Source organism: Martes martes (assembly GCF_963455335.1).
Source record: "Martes martes genome assembly, chromosome: 15".
In the NCBI taxonomy this organism is placed as follows: Eukaryota; Metazoa; Chordata; class Mammalia; order Carnivora; family Mustelidae; genus Martes; species Martes martes.
This window is the reverse complement of record NC_137903.1, coordinates 46,335,486-46,355,153: the sequence shown is the minus strand read 5'-3', so window position 1 is coordinate 46,355,153 and position 19,668 is coordinate 46,335,486. Positions and strand designations below refer to the sequence as shown.

At 41.5% G+C, this 19,668-nt stretch overlaps 1 protein-coding gene across 2 annotated transcripts in view; it reads left to right on the top strand.

Annotated features, from left to right (window-relative positions):
- The first annotated feature begins 527 nt into the window (after positions 1-527).
- Positions 528-19,668, top strand: part of PLA2G4A (phospholipase A2 group IVA) — a 165,045-nt gene continuing 145,904 nt past the window's right edge. The window contains exons 1-2 of one of the 2 annotated variants that reach the window (XM_080824658.1): positions 528-635; positions 727-807. The gene's annotated coding sequence lies outside the window, so the exon portion shown is untranslated. Of the gene's footprint in view, positions 636-726; positions 808-10,650; positions 10,746-19,668 lie in introns of those variants that run through there. The other variant, XM_080824659.1, reaches the window with a different exon arrangement.

The following is a 19,668-nucleotide window of genomic DNA, read 5'->3' as shown; positions in this document are numbered from 1 at the left end:
TTGATCTCTCCTTCTCTATCTCAGAATATGCATTACAGGCCGTTGGTATGCCTTTAATCTTAAATTTACAAACACTGGGTTATCAGATGTTCTGAGTTTGGGGAGGAACTATTTGAAGCGATTAGATGTTTTTTTAAAGCGCTCTTATACCATTCATCTTCAGAATGTACAGATTTTCTGTTTTGGGTTTGCTATAAACTTTGCTTTTTTTAAAGAAGGCAAAAATGCTCTAGGTTATTCATCTTTTCAATTTTGTTCTTGTGGGGGAAGGAAAGAGGAAGCAGTGACTGCTTAAGGACAAGACGTGCTGCCACACACGGACAGCCCCAGGAGCATCCCTGTGATTTATACCAGTTCATGTACAGATCATTTTAGGCACGTTTTGTGACTTCAGGCTGGTAAGTAAACATTTACATTTAAGATATCCGCTTCTTCCAGAACACGGCTTTCCCTTGCTTCCTCTTTCATTCCACCTTAAAAACAGCTGCAAAGTCGAAAGGAAACCAGCCCACATTTGAGCCCCGCCTACCAAGGATTAGACTTGAACTTCTCTGTAGTCCCAGCTGAAAAAAGGATCCCGACTGAAAGCTAGAGGCAAAAAGGAGCCAGAAGAATCTCATGTAACTCTGGGAACAGTAAGCAATATATTTACTCTTGCCCCACTCCACTTCCCTCCCCCACCCCCCATCCTCCTGAGCTGTTTTAAGTTTGTATCTTACTTGGCAGGGAGAAAGGACGGAGGCACACCTGGGATTCACTGCTTTACCAAGTCTGCGCCTCCTCTGCCTTTTGGGAACGGAGACACAGGTCAGGGAATCTAATTTCTTTCTAACAAATGCCAGCTTGCTTTCCGGGGTCTGACGGTGCAGGGGAGTGGGACGATCAGGTGTGTCCCTAACTTAGAGCCCCGAAAGAAAGCGAGCGTTGCCTTGAGCTGGTTCCCGTGAGAGCTCCACGTGATGCCACCCCGTGGTGACCCATCCCAGACTTGAGCGGAGTGCTGTTTGGCAGCCCTTGTGCCTTGTTAGCTGTGGAGTCTGTGGGTTCCGTGACGGTTTAATTAAAAAAAAGAAGAAGAAGAAGAAAAATAGTGGTTAATGATTACTTATGCAAAACATTCCTGGGTGTCTCATATGCTGCGGTGCTGGGCGAAAAGAAAGACAATGTTGAAAAGAGACTTGTACACCGCCAGGTGTGCTGATTCGCCTTGCCCTCAGTTATTCGAGGTGCTGGGAGGACAGAGCTCCCAACTAGATGCTGAGAAAGATGTGAGCCAATAATAAAGCTAAGTTTTGAGTGTGAATGCTATTTTGGTCATTTCGTTTTAGAAGAAGAAGTTTAAGAGGGCATTTGGATTTGAAATAAGAGTGGCTTAACATATCTGAAGCTCCTATAACTTATAGTCAAGGTAGCGTTAAAGAGAATGATTTTCATCTCAAAAGCTAGAACAAGAAATGCTCTTCACAATGGTTGATGATGTAAGCATTTATTCAGCTAAGGCAGTTGAAGAGTATACTAGAAGCATCTTATTTGGATGGGTATCAATTCTCATTTACGATATTTGCATATATAACCTTTGAGTTCAAGGAGAGTTTGTATTGTGTTTCGTTTCTGTTTGTTGCAGAAATTTGGAATTGTAGCCCAAGAGATATTTTCAGGGAATAGTAGTGAAACAAACCCTGTTAAGAATTTTTAAATTTTACTCCAGAGGTCCCTAAACCTTGACAATCCAGTTTGATGTTGGCGTAAGAAAAAAAGTATTTGCTTCTGTCATTGAGCTGAGGAAGAGTTAAATTTTAAATTAAGCAACAATTGTGAAATGCACAGAGAAGTGTGCATTCTGCATTTGTCCAAAGCAGCTTTACAAACTTCCTGAAAGGGCAGCACTTTTTATGAGACAAGAAACAAAGAAACCTTTTAAAATAATTTTCCTTTTCTAATTAACATAAATGCAGAATACCCCAGTAGTGACTTACAGTGTTAAAAAGATGCATACTTTGCAAGTATTTTGCATTTGCATTTAATTAGGAAAAGGAAAATTATTAAATAGATTTCCTAGGACCTGATAAAGTTCATTCCGTAGAGATAATTTGGCCTGTGTTTTTAACCCATCAGTATCTTTCCTGGTGTTACTACTTAGAAAGCAAAATCATGAAACTAAATGATTTGCATATTAGAACATGTTCCAGGAATAAAAAAGAGGAAGACGGAGTTAGCTGCGGTTCCCTCTCCTCTCATAAGCCTTTTATGTCCCTTCAGTTTGTTTCCCTCCTCTTGCTTGCAGACGTCATAGCTTTAGTTATTCTCAACTTTTTTTTTTTTAAACTCGCAGACCCTTTTACAAATCTTATGAAAGCTATAGACCCCTTCCCTGAATAATACATGTATGCTGCCTAAGGGGCGCAAATTTGGATAGACCAGTGGGAAGATCACATACCCTCTGAAACAATTCATGTCACATGAACATGTAGTATTTTTTAGAACTTTGGAGTTTTCTGCTAATATCAAATAATTAGCAGATCATGTTGCTTTTAAGAACTGTTGCACGGTGAGTATTGCAGTGCCCATACTGTCATTTATTTATTAGTGTTCTAGAGCTCCAACCAATTTGGTGTAACGGAAAAAACTATCTGCCTGAGAGCCAAGTGACCTAGATTCTTGACTCAACCCCTCTAATAACTAACTGCACAATATTAAGCTTGCCTTTTTCTGTAACATCTGGTATTTTTTATTGCTGAATGCAGTAAGTAAAACAAATAGGAGAATAAGATACAAGTTGTATTTTATTGGATTATGGGATGTCTGTGTTTACTGCCTTCATTCCAAAATTCCTAATAATATTGCCCAGAAGGATTGTTTTATAATATTCTTGCTTATTACAAAGATAATTCCTGGGGCGCCTGGGTGGCGCAGTCAGTTAGGTGCCTGCCTTCGGCTCAGGTCATGATCCCAGGGATTGAGCCCCACATCGGACTCTCTGCTTAGCGGGGAACCTGCTTCTCCCTCTGCCTCTGCTGCTCTGCCTGCTCACGTGTGTTCTCTCTCTCTCTTTGTCAAATAAATAAAATCTTAAAAAAAAAAGATAATTCCTGTTCACTGTTTAGATTTCCTTAGATATAGAAAATTGCAAAGGAAGAAAGGAAAAAATGACGTATAATCCCCTCAAGGGATAACTCTTCTTAAAATATCATTCATTCGTGTCAATCATCCATATCAACAAATATTTATTGAGTAACTGTCATGCATCAGTACAGAGTCAAAGAGATATGAATTCATGTATATACATCTGTTTATACTTCTAGGCATTTTCTAGACTTGCACTCACATGTGGATTTTACAAAACCGTGGTAGTTGTTAAAAGGTAAACTGAGGCCTATTAAAATTTTAAGAGTTTATTTGAATAAAACTCGATTGGAATGGGACAGTGCCAAGCAGAAGTGGATAGAAGTGCTTCCCTGGCAGGATCTCCAAGGGGAGATTTTTGTAAAGAAAGTGGAGTCAACCTAACGAAATTGTTCATTGTCTATAGTTGAAAGGCTAGTTGGCTGTTTGTGATTCGTTGTCCTTACATGTCAATTTTGTAGGTTCAGTTTTTAGACTGGTTTAGATTTTGGTTTGCCTATGTAGACCATTGAGGCATTGGAGTCACCCTGTCGAACGGCCTCCTTGTTTCACTAGTTTCACGCACCACTCTTTGCCATTTTGTAACACGCTTACTCTCAGTCATGAAATTTTCTGTTAAAATGTGATTTTTTATACTCGTGTATAATTTTGTATTCATTCATTTCTGAAACAAATATTATTGAGTCCCTACTATGTGTCAGGTGCTGTACAAGTAATGGCAGTCCATCCGTGAGCAAGAGTGGTTCTCACCGTGATGTAATTTTTAGCCTGTGGAAATGTTACATTGGCTGATTATAAATTGTTGGATGTTTAGGTGGATTAGTTTTCTATTATAAGTAATCTTTCAGCTAGGACCCTTTATATAAATGTATGTACTCATCTTTGTTCTTCCTTTGGATGGATTCTTTTTTTTTTTTTTTTAAGATTTTATTTATTTATTGGACAGACAGAGATCATAAGTAGGCAGAGAGGCAGGCAGAGAGAGAGGAGGAAGCAGGCTCCCTGCTGAGCAGAGAGCCCGATGTGGGGCTCGATCCCAGGACCCTGGGATCATGACCTGAGCCGAAGGCAGAGGCTTTAACCCACTGAGCCACCCAGGCGCCCCTGGATGGATTCTTAAAAGCGTATGCCCACGTTTTAAAAAAAAGCTCCAGGAGCGCCTGGGTGGCTCAGTGGGTTAAGCCGCTGCCTTCGGCTCAGGTCATGATCCCAGGGTCCTGGGATCGAGCCCCACATCGGGCTCTCTGCTCAGCCGGGAGCCTGCTTCCCCCTCTGTCTGCCTGCTTCTCTGCCTACTTGTGATCTCTCTCTGCCAAAAAAATTTAAAAAAATAAAAAAAAAAAAGCTCCACTACTTACACGATGTGAGATCATAAGCCAGTTGTTTTTCAAAACATTCTTTTCTCAACTGTAAAATAAGAGTAATAATAATAATAGAGTATTTGGAGGATTCTCAGAAATATTTAACAGCATGTCATGGAATTATTTTTGCCATTTTGCCCTTGAGAGAAATTGTATCAGTTTATAAGCCATATAGGAGAGGAGAATTTCCCTGCTCTAACACTGTGTAATCACGCCAACAGAACAAACAACAACAGAACCAAAGACTTAGTCCGTTGTTGTATAAGACAGTATCTTGTTTAAATTTACACTTTGTTCAGAAATAAGGTTGGGCAATTTTGTAATGGCCACTGTTGTGTCTATGTTTATGAATTGCCTTTTTCGATGTGATTTTTAAATATTTTTCAGTTTTAATTTCTAATAGGGTATATATCAATAGAAATAATTCACCTAATCCAAGTCCCTTTAAGGTCCTCAATAATTTTGAAGTGTTTGCAGTCCTAATAGCAAAGGCTACGTGTTAAACTGGAGGTAGAAATTCTACTACTGCTTTTCTCAATTTTGGAAGATTGTTCTAATTTTGCTGGAGACCTGTTCCTTGAAGCTGGGTGAGATGCATAGATAAATTAAAGCAAGTCATTTTTGTCCTCATAGACTGTCATAGTCTACAACATCCGAGAAATTGAAGAGGGTTCAGAGAAGAGGCCAAAACCCTTGTAGAAGTTCCCACAGCTCCGGAGACATCCAGACTCATGACATGTAGAGAAGACGAAGATAGGACTAAGGGTTACGTGATTCCTTATAAAGCTTTCGTAAGAAAGATACTGCCTACTCTTGTCAAGAACCGACTCAGAGAAAATGAATTTAATGATCAGCATCTCTTCATCTCCTACTCCTGGATGATGAGGGCAGTGACAGTTGAGGGAACCCAAAGGTTGGTTGGTTCTGGAATCCTTTCCAAAGAAGACAGAAAATAGAGCAAGTCCTGTTCTGATCGTTTGATACCTTCCCCTGCCTGAGAAAAAAAGAGGTGCGCCAACCTGTGACTACGCTTGCTCCCTGAGTCTGTGTTTTGATCTTCTCTGACTCTTGGTTCACCCTTACAATGTTCTTTGAAAATACTGTTTATCTCCCCTTTGTACAAATATAAAATAAGCCGAAATAATTCAGGGCTCACCCTAAGCAGATTTGGAAGGCTGCACTACCAGTCTAATTACTTATTTAATGAATTTAAATGACTTGAGAGAAACTCCGCAAGCTGGTATGTGATCCTTATCCTTGACAGCCACTGGGATAGAGAGGAGAGGCTGCTCCTAGTTTTCTTGTTTACTCTCTTCTCGGCATCTGCAGGAGTGAAGACCTTAATCTTCTTCCCCATTTTCTTGACGTCTGGAGTGTACAGGGAAATGTAGGCATTTTAGGTAACAGGAGGTTTTGAATTAGAAAGCAAATAGCCATCATATGGGTAATTTCATGATCTTAACAATACATAAAACTCACGTATACACGGTACTTATCTTGCTTAGGTTTTGATTTTACTATTTACCTTACAATTTGTTTTTTGATTACTCAGTCGGAAAACATATCAGCAGGCCAACCAAAACTACCTTTCTTTCCTTCTTTCTTTCCTTCTATCCTTCTGTCTTTCTTTCTTTCTTCTTTTTTTAGGATTTTATTTATGTATTTATTTATTAGAGAGAGAGAGAGAGCAGGAGCAGGGGTAGGGACAGAGGGAAAAGCAGGCTCCCCATTGAGGATGGAGCCCGACTGGGGGCTCGATCCCAGCACTCTGGGATCATGACCTGAGCCAAAGACAGATGCCTAACCAACTGAGCCACCCAGGTGCTGCCCCCCAAGTACCTTTCATTTTCATAGTGTTTTGTGGGTTATAAAGAGGTTGCTTAAGAACTTCATTCCCACGATAACCATGTATGTTAGCGGAGCAGGTATTTACATTCTACAGATGTGAAAAGAGAGATACCATTTCTGTTTTCATGCATTTTGTATGCTTCAAGTGATTAATTGATTGAGGTTTTTTTTTAAGATTTTATTTATTTGACAGAGAGAGATCACAAGTAGGCAGAGAGGCAGGCAGAGAGAGAGGAGGAAGCAGACTCCCCGCTGAGCAGAGAGCCCGATGTGGGGCTCGATCCCAGGACCCTGGGATCATGACCTGAGCCAAAAGCAGAGGCTTAACCCACTGAGCCACCCAGGCGCCCCTAATTGATTAAGTTTTATTTTCAATTTTGGTGCATGCTATTAAAGCTGTCGGCGTATTCTAATTTTTATTGACATCAGAAAAATCATAGGGGAAGGACCAGAAAATACACAACCCAATCCCATATTAACTCCATTGTTCTGCTCTTATAACTGGGCTACTGATTAACATAATAGAGGAAGTTGCACAGCCATTTAAAAAACAGTTGGAAAAGTAGTGTGACTTAGAATTGCTTGTCTTGGAATTATGTGGCATTTTATACGGATGTATGTCACTTCAAGAAAATAAAGAATATGAAGTTTTAGCCAAAAATATAAAATAGACAACATTATGAGTTATGTAAATACTAATTTTACCAAAGGTTTTTTACTTTGATTTGGCAGTGGAACGTTCTCTTGGAATATTCTAAGTGTGACCCACAGAACCGATTGCTCTTTCCCAGTCTTACTAATCCTGGAAGTTGGCCTGAAGTGTTTGTCTCAAAGTGGTTACTCTCACCGCGGGTTTTATCATTTATAGAAAAAATAAATCATTATTATTTTACCTTTCCAAACAATCCAGGAGCTAATGGTAAACCAGATACTGTTCAGGGTTGAAAGCCAACTTTAGTTACAAAATGGCTTATTGTGCATATGCTTAACTTCATAGTAACTAACACAGAGCGGGGCAGGTTGGACTGCGGGGTGCAGGTGGGCCCCTGGAAACACGGGTCAGCAAAGAGCTGCATTTCAGTCAGTGAACTGACACGCTTCCCGTTGGCTCCACACTTGAATGGCCATAGCTTGAACAAGGTGAGCTGGTTGAGTGTAGCACTGAGACAGTAAGCTGGGATGTGAGACCCCTTATGGAAGGAGGTATTCTTGCTGACTTCTGGGTGGGTCATTATAGAAGAGGTTATGTCTGCCTGGGATAGGCTGGAAGCAGACAGATTCATAGTATCTTTAGTTTTCTTGGGTTTCGCATTTTTAATTTATTGAAACAAGAGAATAACCCATTTTGTAGACTTTTTACATGTATTTGGTTCAAGTATTGGGAAAAGTAATTTAAAGCAATTCTTTAAGAATTTATAGTAAAAGCAATTTGGGGAAAAGTGCCAAAAGGTACATAGAGTTATGAGGACCTGCTGTATAGACACCTGCATCTGTAATGAACATTTCTTAATATCTGTCAGTCCCTTGGTATATATACCACAAACCTCAAACAGTCATTGAATTCCTTTCCATTCAACTGTCATGAAGAAAAGGCAGATGAAATTAAGATTGATTGAGGTCACTTAGATCTTAAAGAGATAACACTAGAGTATTTCCGTAGTTCATGACACAGTCTTCTAAATCACTACTTTCAATATATAACGGGAATTCATGTTCAGGTAATGGCTTCAAAGTATTGTTAGGTCCTTGATCCTTAGAAGAAGATCCTCATAACATTTTAGGAAGATTCCACGTAGCAAAAATTCTAATTTAAAGAGGTTTCTGGGTTAGTTAAAATTTAATTGCACTTTCTTCCATCCATTCTCCCATCTAACCGGGCTTGAACCTGCTTAGCTTCCAAGATAGACGAGATCGGGTGTGTTCAGGGTGGTATGGCCATCCGTAGACTAATTGCACTCTCTTAAGATGATTACTTATAATCTACTACTTGGTACTTTTTTTTTTAAAGATTTTTATTTTTTTATTTAGAGAGTGAGTGTGTGTGAGAGTAGGGGGAGGGGCAGAGAGCGATCCCAAGCCCATTCTGTGCAGAGCCAGGTGCAGGGCTCAATCCCCTGACTCTGAGTTCATGATCTAAACCAAAATCAAGAGACAAAGTTGGAAGCTTAATTGGCTGAGCCACCCAGTGCCCCTACTTGGTACTTCATTTTTTTTTTTTTTTTGAGGTGGTGACCACCAAGAATTTATATTTAAAGTACATAAAAGTTCACAGTTGTTACATGGGATTTTTTTTCCTTCTTATCCTCATCACTAACCATGCCTCTGCTGTCAGTGAAAAGCAATAAAAAATCCATTTTGTGAGATTCATTCAGTGTTTGCAAAAATTCTTGCTGTTTACTATGTTTTAGATTGACAGATTGGTTTGGTTGAGTAATACCTTGTGAACTATTGTTAGAGTGAAAAGAACACCCATAAATTACAGTTTTCCATGAGGAAAAAATAATTTCCAGTTTTTTATTAATATAGGATATAGCGTGCCTAGCAAAATAGTAGGGAAATAAGGTATCCTTTTAATACATAGAAAAAGAACAGATTTTATAGGAAACTGTTTAGAAAATCCGTTCTCTTTCACTTAAGAATTTTACCTGTTGGGTTAAAAAAAAAATCCAGATGCTAATATCAACCAGGAATTGTTGACCACTGGACTAGGTGCATGTTTATTCCATCACCAGTTCAGGAAGTTTTCATTCATACGGACGACTGGCTAGGCACTGTGCAACCTTTGGGGCATACTTGGGTGAATAAAGCAGTGATGGTTCATTCCCCCGTGGAGGAGAGAAGCAATAATGAAGCAAACAATAAACAGATAATAAAGGAAGCAAACTGGTTTCAACAATTGGGAATAACCAGGGCGCCTGGGTGGCTCAGTGGGTTGAGCCTCTGCCTTCCGCTCAGGTCATGATCTCAGGGTCCTGGGATCGAGCCCCACATCAGGCTCTGCTCAGCAGGGAGCCTGCTCCCCCCCTTGCCCGCCGCCTGCCTCTCTGCCCACTTGTGATCTCTCTCTCTCTCTGTCAAATAAATAAATAAAATCCTTTAAAAAAGTTGGGAATAACGTGGGGAGCGGAAGGACGGAAAGGGTTGGCTGAGTTGAAACATGAGTGGAGCTGGGAGGGATGAGAAGCCGTGCGTGGGAAGTGAGTGGTGTGAGCAGGGTGTGGCTCAAACTGGGGGCGCCACACAGAGCATTTGTACCTGAGCCTGTGAAAAAGCAACCAAGGGAGCTGGATGGTTTAAAACCAGGGATTAGGATGATGCCATGGGTGCGGGAGAGGGAAAGTGGTTCCAGGCAAATAGGAGAGAGAGGAGTGACTTCATTTGAAAACTTGGAGGTCATCAGTGATCTTGATTAAGAGCAGTTTCAGTGGAGGGCAGGGGACAGGGTGTGAAGGAAGTGGAAGGGAGGTGGCAGGTGGCTGGGAGGCGAGGATCCGGAGACATGCATACAGTGTGAGCAGCAGACCCTCTAGACAGATCTGTCCGTGAACTTGGCAGAAACGTGGAGGCAGGGAGGGAGCGGAACATGGAGCAGAGGGACTGTGACAGGCTCGCCAGGCAGGTCATCTAGGAGAAAGTTCTGTGCAGAAGAGAAAGGCATGACTATCATGTACTTGCAGCAGAGAGGGGAATTTTGTGTCCTGAGAGCCACAGGTGGGGTCAGGTCTGTAACAGGTGGAGCAATTCTGCCTCTGGTGTGACAGGAGGGGAACCCAAAAGTACAGGGAGTTTGCTGACTTGGTGGTGGGAAGATAAGAAACTTCCCTCTGGGGCTGTTTTCTTAGTGAAGGGAGATGAGGTCACCCACTCAGAGAGGAGGAGGGCGATGGTGAGAGATGAGCACAAGAAGAAAGCCATTTTCTAGAACAGGAACGTAAGTTCACAGAGAAACTGAGAAAGATGCTGTGTCCCGTCCAGGGCCTCTCTGAGTGTTGAGAACGTGAAGCAAAAATAAAACCCGTCTGCCAGGTTATGTGGTTGTTCTCCAGCTAAACACTAGGAGCAAACTCAGAGAAGCACAATGGCTGAGTTGTTCCAGGGTGGGGGTTTTGAACGCAAGCGAGCCAACGAGCAAGCAAATCTGGAAATGCTCAAGAGGAACAACCAATACCCATTACCCAAAAACACAAAACAGAAGCAAAGCACCTAAAACAAAAATGCATAGAAATTCAGGAGCTTATAGAATGCAGATCCTTTTATCTAAGGTAATTATTAATGAACAGGGAGTGGTTACAAGTCGGCCTGAGTGCCCACGTGCAGTAGGGAAGGGATTGAGTCTTCCTTCTTTTACTCCTGTTGAATTCTTACTGTACCGGTTGCTGGAACCTGCCCCAGGAGACTTCACCATCACGCTGGGTTTGTTTTTCTTCTTGTCCTGGTTGCTAGAATTGTTGTCGTCATTTTAAATTTGGATTAACAGTGCGCCTGCATTTGTGGGGTCCCTAGCTAAGTCCTGTGTCGTCGTATGTCACCCCTCCCCCCTGCTTTCCTCGGCATTTGCTTATTACTTCTCCAGGCTCCTGGAAGCCGTCAGTCCTCCCTCAAGATAATGCTTGATAGAATTTGAACCATTACAGCTCTGTAGTATAAAGATGGTGCAAACATATACTAGTAATTGACCACCAGAAAGGTTTTTCTTTCCCAGCCTTGGTATCGGGATGTTCTTCCTTCAGCCTGACATAAACCTTTCATTTTGCAACTAAAAGTCATTTCTTTTTCTTTTTCAATCCTTAGAGCTTTGGAGAACAGCTGGTTCCTATAATCAAAATGTTTTTTTTTTTCAGGAATGAAAATAATATTGAAATATTGACTCTTACATTTCCTCAAAAAGTAAAAGTAAATCTTGTGTTTTTTATTCACTATTTTTCATAAATCCTCTTTAAAAAAAAACAAATTTATTTATTTGAGAGGGAGAGAGCATGGGAGAGAGCACAAGTAAGGGAGAAGAGGGGCCCAGGGAGTGGGAGAAGCAGTGGGAGCGGGAGCAGTGGGAGAAGCTGAGCGGGGAGCCCCAGTGTGGGACTCCCGGGATCACAACCCATCTTGAGACGAAGGCAGATGCTTAAATGACTGAGCCACTGAGGCTCCTTGTAAATTCTCTTACCATTAAGGCTGCAGGCACTAATGAAAGAAAGCAAGGAAGTCTGTGTGGGTCAAGCTGAGCAGTACGGTGAGGAGGGGAAGCTCCTAGTGGTCGAATGTTTGCTCCTGGCTCCATCCAGCCTTTCCAAGATGCACTGCTGGGCACTCAGAGTTCTGCTCTGTCCTCCTTTTCTCCTACCTTAGTGAGACATGCCAGGAATTGGAAAGTCATTCTGTACTTTATTCCTGGTTCTACCCATATCTGTGAGGCTGTGGCTTAGAGTTATCTCACGTCTTGCTGTCCAAAATGAAGGGACATCTGCAAACTGAAGGGGACAGTCTAGCGCTGTTTTTGTTAACGTTGTATTTTTACAAACCCACTGGGACATCTTTTTTTTCAGAGATTTTATTTATTTATTTGACAGAGAGAGATCACAAGTAGGCAGAGAGGCAGGCAGAGAGAGAGAGGGAAGCAGGCTCCCCACTGAGCAGAGAGCCCAATGCAGGGCTCGATGCCAAGACCCTGGGATCATGACCTGAGCCACAGGCAGAGGCTTTAACCCACTGAGCCACCCAGGTGCCGCCCGCTGGGATATTTTATGTCCCCAGCAGAAGAGCAACAGAGGCATTCTTGTAGATTTTATTAATGTCCTCGGTACTCTTCTCCCGCTTGTTGATCAAAGATTGAGAAAATGTAAATTTCATATTTTGAAGCCAAAGACAGTGTTTCTAATTTAGTCCAACCTGTGATTATTACATGTAACATCTAAAAATTCATGTTGGAATTAACACGTTCATTATGGTGCTAGCAGAGGTAGACAGTACAAAAAAGAACTTAGGTTTGAATCATTTTACCCTTTATGGTGCTGTTAATTCTTTGTCCTCAAAAATTTTACGTTGAACTTTAAAAACTAACTAGGTGCACTCCACAGAGGTAGAAGGAGAAAAGCGTCCCTACAGGCTCTAAAGCATGTATAAATACAGTCCATATAAGGGTCTTCTAGACTGCGTGGACTCCGTGTATTTCAATATGATTGGTTTTCTTCACAATCCAATGTTTTTATTTCACGAAGTTCATAATGTCATATGGTATCAAGGGGTCCCTCGGCTTTCCCAGGGCATAGAAAAGATTAAGAACTTCCTTGAGGATATTCTTTTCAAATGCACATTTACACAGCTCTTAATCCTACAAAAGACAGGGTTTCCTGTTCATTTCCAAAGTGAGTTGCCGTTCACAGTTTCTGGAAGCACCTTTCTAAAGTTTCTTACAACCTGAGAAAAAAACAGTGAATTTGAACTCCTGTTGCAAGTAACACAATTTAAGGCATGCGAAATCCTCATCTCCAGGTTACTGATTTTAACTTCCAGGTAGTGCCTGGGACGGGCGGGTATACAGTGCCTCTGTCCTCCACAGTCGTGCTGTATTTATTTGCCATCTCTCTCCACTCTAAAATCATAGTCAACATCCCTATTTTCACTGCAAGGTCAACCTCACTAGCTTCCTGAAATGCTTACCGTGTTAGCTGAAAAGTAAAGCAAACCAAAATGTTGATAATTTCATTTAGTAATAAAATAGTTCTCATGAAGTATTTAAGTCAGTATGACGGCATTCCTGGGGGTTTCCCCCGGACGGCTTCCTTTAGACGAAAAGATACGGCTTTCCCTCCTGTGGCAATCTTGAGTATGTCATGGAAAAAAAAAGGCAGCAATTAAGGAGGGAGTGGACCCCTCAACAAAACACAGATACTCCCTAGGGGAGCATTTTTGTAAGCTGTCTGGTCTGGAGAAAGAAAGCTGTAGAAGTAAATATGCTTCTCAAAACATTATCTTTTTTTTTTTTTTCCCCTAGCATTTTGTGTCACACTGTTAGATATATTTAAAAAGTGGTAAGGGTGCCTGGGTGGCTCAGTCTGTTAAGTGTCTGCCTTTGGCTCAGGTCATGATCCCAGGAGCTTGCATGGGGCTCCCTGCTCAGTGGGGAGGCTGCTTCTCCCTTTCCCTCTACCCCTCCCCCCTGCTCATGCTCTCTCTGACTCTCCTCTCTCAAATAAGTAAATAAAATCTTTAAAAAATAAAATAAAATAAAATAAAAAGCAGTAACACCAAGTGCAAAATTGTTACCCATTTCTCTTAAGGAAAAGATAGAACATTATTCTACATTTTCAGAAAATGAACATAATGTACTTAACACTTGTCAGTGTGTTATTACTTCATAAATGCCTGTGTGGGAAGAGGAATTTTTAAAACAGTGCATCTAGAATTTGCATGTAATCATCTTATAACTATAATTCAAACCTATAAAAGTATAGAAGATGAAAATGACTCTTTTAAAGTTTTATTTGACCAAATATAAATTCAGTTTTTCATTTCTCTCTAATTTATATCTGGAGTCTATTCTGCATCACCAAATAGTAACTTCAGATTTTGGTCAAGCTAAAATTTATATATATATGTGTCCTTTTAATTTTGACTGTATTTCCTTTTTAGCCTGAGTGTGAAGGGCAGGGGAGAGGAAGAAGTGTGGTAGGGTTAGAGAAGGAGGACCTGGTTGACAGTGAAGGGCTGTGTTTAGCTCTTTCTCCTACTGGGTGAACTTGACTAGTATAGGAGAGGAAAAATTTCTTTCTACCCTTCAAACTTCTTCCAGCTGGTCTAAGAATTAAATTGACATGAGGCAGATTCACAGGAGAAAAAAATCCCAAAGTTTAACTGTGTGTGCCTAGAAGCGAAACCTAAAGAAATGACCAAGACAGGGAGTTTTTATACTTTTTAGACAGACAGTAAGTCTGTGAGGAGCTGACAGGACAAGGAAGCTTCTGTTGAGGTGCTTCAGTTAGTCAGGAATCCTAAACTAATTTGGTACTAAATTGATAAAAGTAACAAGGATTGTTCATACAGCCTTTTTCAGCTTTGAATTCCCCATCTTTGGCGATAAGGATGTCTCCTACCTTCTGGTACAGGGAGCATACCTTTCACCTGAGAGATTTATTTCCCACTTTCTGGAGACAAAGGTGGGGATGGGAGGGTGGGATGTGGGGGTCAGAGTGTTCTTTTTGCATTGGCTCTTCCTTACATAACTTTTATTTAAAATAATCAACATGCCAATTTTGCCAACATGCCAACATTTTTGGGCAGTCCGCTCTTGGCCGCTATACTAGGTTTGTTTACATCTTTGGGTCTCAGCTTATATATTTGTACAAGGGAGTTCTGCCTGTGGGTGGTTGTGAATATTCCTTCCAATTTTGTGAACTTAAAATATGGTGAGAATGGTGGCTTGGTTTTGGCCACCGCGAGGTAAAATGATGGAAAATAAGAGCAAACCAGATAGTCAAGGAAAGAAAAAATCGAAAACTGGCTCAGGCATGAGGAGACATTCTTGCTTTGTTTGTAATGCAGCGTGTGAAACTGGGCCAGCCAGTTTCCTAGCCCTTAAAATAGGTTCACCTGGATTAGTACCTCCCAATTGTGAAGAGGTAGAACAAACTGTTAGGTATTGTGTTTCGTTTATAGAGTGTGTGTGTCTGCATGCGCATGCACGCTTTTTTAAAATAACCAGATGAGGGGGGGCGCCTGGGTGGCTCAGTGGGTTAAGGCCTCTGCCTTCGGCTCGGGTCATGGTCTCAGGGTCCTGGGATCGAGCCCCGAGTCGGGCTCTCTGCTTGGCAGGGAGCCTGCTTCCTCCTCTCTCTGCCTGTCTCTCTGCCTACTTGTGATCTCTGTCTGTCAAATAAATAAATAAAAATCTAAAAATAAAATAAAATAAAATAAAATAACCAGATGAGGGAGGCTGGCCCATCTAAAAGATGCTGTGGTCTTTCCTCTTTATCACTTCCACAACTCGATTTAGGTGTATTTCCTATCCCATCCGAATTCTCTGGCTGGTTGTGTCCCTTCCTCTTCAAGCACCACATTTTTCTATGAACAGTTGTAGGCTGCTTTATTTAACTGCTGTGTTTATGTTATTGGTGTGCTTTTTTTTTTTTTAAGATTTTATTTATTTATTTGTCAGGAAGAGCACAAGCCAGGGGAGCAGCAGGCAGAGGGAGAAGCAGGCTCCCTGCTGAGCAAGGAGCCCCATGTGGGACTTGATCTTAGGACCCTGGGATCACGACCTGAGCCAAAGGCAGATGCTTAACCAAGTGAGCCACCCACACACCACAATATTATTGGTGTTTTAGATGGAATTGTGCTCCCCCTCCATTGAGATGTTGAAGCTCTAACCTCCCTATCTCAGAATATGTCTGCATTCAGAGATAGGGCCATTAAAGAGGCAGGAAAGCTAAAATGATGCCCTTGGGATGGCTCTTAATCCAGTCTGACTGGGTTCTTTATAAGAAGAAATTTGGACACACGTGGAGACACCAGCGACCTATGGGCCCGGAGGAAAGACTGTGTGAGGTCACAGGGAGAAGGTGGCCATCTGTAAGCCAATGAGAGAGGCCTCAGAAAAAACCAAACCTGTCAACACATCCATCTTAGACTTCCAGCTTCTAGAACTGTGAGAAAATAAGTTCCTGTTTGTCTAGGCCACCTACTGTGTGGCATCTCATTACCATAGCCCTTGCAAACTAATACAGAACATCCCTTCCATCATGCCGTCTCCCTGCTAAGATTCTGTCATAGGTTGTTGCTATTGTATAATGTCTCCAAAGCTCTACCTGTCCTTCAGGGTCTTTTATGGAGTGGCAGAATGGCATAGAAAGAAAGAATTCGATAGGAGGCAGAGTGTCAGGGTTTTAGGGCCAGCTCAGCCCCTGTGACTCCAGATGACCTGGGAAAGTTTCTTAGTCTTCCCTGGACACCCGTGTTCTCTTGTAGAGCATTGTAAGGGAGACTGTCTGCCTCTATTTAAGTTGTCAATTAGGCAAATCACTTAAACTTTCTAAAGATTACTTTTTTTTTTTTTTTAATTTCTAAAGTGGTGATAATGATCCCTCTCTCGTTACGAAGATGAAAGGAGGTAGTGTATATAAATCACTTAGCACGGCCCCTAGGAAGTGTTTACTGAGTGTGAACTTTTAAAAATTAAGTAAGCAAATTAGCAGTTGCTAAGACATCTTCCAGTTTGTCATTCTAGGATCTATAAATAGCCTTTGCTTCCCCTTAATTATTTCTCAACACAAGACCTCATCTGTGGTTTCCTCCCCCCACCCCCCCATACACCATACAAATTCCCAAGTTTGTTCATTCATCATTTCAGTTCATGGTAACTGGGTGATCATCTGGGTTAGACAGGAATACAGGGAGAAGGCGCTGGAACTTACCATGTTGCACACAGTGAGGGTTAAGAAGATCCAGAAGAAATAGAGGCGTCCTAACCTGGTAGATAAAGAGATGGTTTGCTTCAGAGAGTAAGTTTACGGCAGAACCTGGAAGACAGGCCAGGACTATCCCATAGAGAAGGTGAGGGCAGGGAGAAACACCTGGGAAGCCTGAGGTGGACAGAGCATTTCCAAGGCGGGTGCGGCTCACTGTTGGTATAGTTTTCCTAGAGGAACTGTTTCTGTTTCCCCCTTCTGTACACCGAAGCTTGATCATGAGTTCAAGTATCAGCTTAGTCAGTACCTTTTCTCTCAAGCCTTTTTTCCTCTTTGAAACCACCGACTCTTTTCTTTCTCTGAAAGTCTAGCTGATATTCTCCCTAGATACTTGTGTATGTACATAATGAACTTCCAATAATAGAAATTTGAGAGAGAAAAAAGCAGTGTCAGAGACCTAGGAACAAAAACAGCAGAAAAAGTCAATTCAATAAGAAGAGCATGGACATTAGCCACAGAGACTGGGTGTCTCTCTGCGGGATGTAGAAGGCAAGTTCCATACCATTGGGTTCCTGACTTGGGAAACAGATGTAACTCATTATTCTGCATCTTTGTCTCTGGTGGCGTGCTTTTAGATTTCCTTGGGAATAGGGAAGTTCTCTTAATAGGTTTTCCATACTGAAATGAGAATAGGGCTTGAGAGACATATCTTTTTTTTTTTTTTTAAGATTTTATTTATTTATTTGACAGATAGAGATCACAAGTATGCAGAAAGTCAGGCAGAGAGAGAGAGGAGGAAGCAGGCTCCCTGCGGAGCAGAGAGCCCGATGCGGGGCTCAATCCCAGGACCCTGAGATAATGACCTGAGCGGAAGGCAGAGGCTTAACCCACTGAGCCACCCAGGCGCCCTTGAGAGACATTTCTAATACAAAATAGCTCATTGACCTATCTTAATTCCTGCTGTTTATTTCTTTGTGCCTGTTAATGGAACAAACTCTTGCTTGGCCCAAGTTTTTAAAAAGCTCCAACAAAATAATGCAAAAATTTAAAACTTTAGTCATGCCATTGTGACTGTATATCTACACAAGGATGAAAACGGTGGGCACAGTAGTGCACTGCTCTTTTTGCCTTTGGAACCTCTTTCTATCTCCCACTTTGAGTTTGGAAGCAGACAAGTAAGTGGCCCAGTGTTTTTTTATTTTTAAAATTTCGGCAGATCAGAAACAGGAGTATTTCTTTTTTTTTTTAATTTTATTTATTTATTTGACAGAGAGAGAGAGATCACAAGTAGGCAGAGAGGCAGGCAGAGAGAGAGAGGGAAGCAGGCTCCCTGCTGAGCAGAGAGCCCGATGCGGGGCTCGATCCCAGGACCCTGAGATCATGACCTGAGCCGAAGGCAGAGGCTTTAACCCACTGAGCCACCCAGATGCCCAGGAGTATTTCTTAATCTCTATTAAACTCATTTTTTGAGGGGCACCTGGGTGGCTCAGTTGTATAAGTGGCTGCCTTCAGTTTGGGTCATGATCCCAGAGTCCTGGGATTTGGCCCCACGTCAGGCTCCCTGCTCAGTAGGGAGTCTGATTCTCCCTCTCCCTCTGCCTGCTTTTCTTCTGCTTGTGCTCTCTCTCTCTCCCTGTGAAATAAATAAAGTCTTTAAAAATTTAAAAAAAAATACAATTGAAAAATAAAACTCATTATTGAGTATGAATAAGTACAAAAGACATACTTAACAAATTTGCCTACTTGAATTTCTAAGAAATTTCCAAAGAGCCAAATAAATCTCAGGAAATTGAAGCAATTTGGGGGAAAAGCAGTGGTTTCATAAGCAACAACAGTAATAACAAAATGATAATTTTGTGCAGTTATGACCCACTGGGTACTGTGCTGAATGACTGACATACGGTTTTCCATTTCATCATCCGACTGCCTCTGTGAGGTGTGGGGGACATTTCCCCCATTTTACCCCTAAGGAAACTGAGGATCAGGATCCTACAGTCAGAGAATGGAGGAGACAAGCTTGAACTTAGATCGGTCTGGCTCTGGCAGGGAAGCCTGCTCCCACTTTTGTGCTGGGCCCCTTATTACCTCCTGTGTTCTGTTACACAATGAAATGACGGGGAAGAGAAGAGGATCCTTTGCTTTTCTATCCTCCTTTCCAACAGATGCCACACACCTGGTACTATTGCCTTCACTTCCTCTTGTCCTATCGCTCTATGCAGGAAAGAGAATTGACAAAGCACTCCAGTCTGTGTTTCTGCTTCTTGCTTACTTTCCCCAGAGAAGCCCGTCTTGCCCTGACAACATGACTAAAAGGGTTTTGGACAGACCTCATACTATTAAGCATTCATGGAAAGCCAAAAGTTGCATTGCACAGGCAAGTATGTTAAAAAGCATATCCAAATTTCCCTCTCATTAGTGTTCCAGAAAGTTTTTAATGACAGGGCAGGCAAAAGAAAAAAAAAAAAAAGAAGAAAGAAAGAAAGAAATTAAAGAAAACACGAGCTTTCTGTCTCTCACTTCAGACTTAAAAGACTGTACACTCACCAAGACTGGTCATTCAGCTTAATTATAAAAAACAAAACACAAAACCCCCGAAACTACTGTTTTATGAGCATTCGTGATAATGGTTGTGCAACCTAGTTGCAGTAAGATTTCCAGTACTGAGCCAGTCGTGGGGAAAAAAACATTTTCCCAGTGTTTAATGTGGCTAGCTGGACAGAATGCCTTAATTTCACAAAAACCTAAAATATCTACTGCTACTACTACTATGGGGGAAAAAAGGATGAGAGGATGCCTGTTTGTAACTGGAATTGAAAATGCTGTCACTGTCTTAACAATAATGACCAGTAATTTTACCCTGAAGGAAGTAAACTTTAGTCAGTTTTCCCATATGACTGTTTTGTGACTTGGAATGAAAATTGCACATATAAATTAGACCC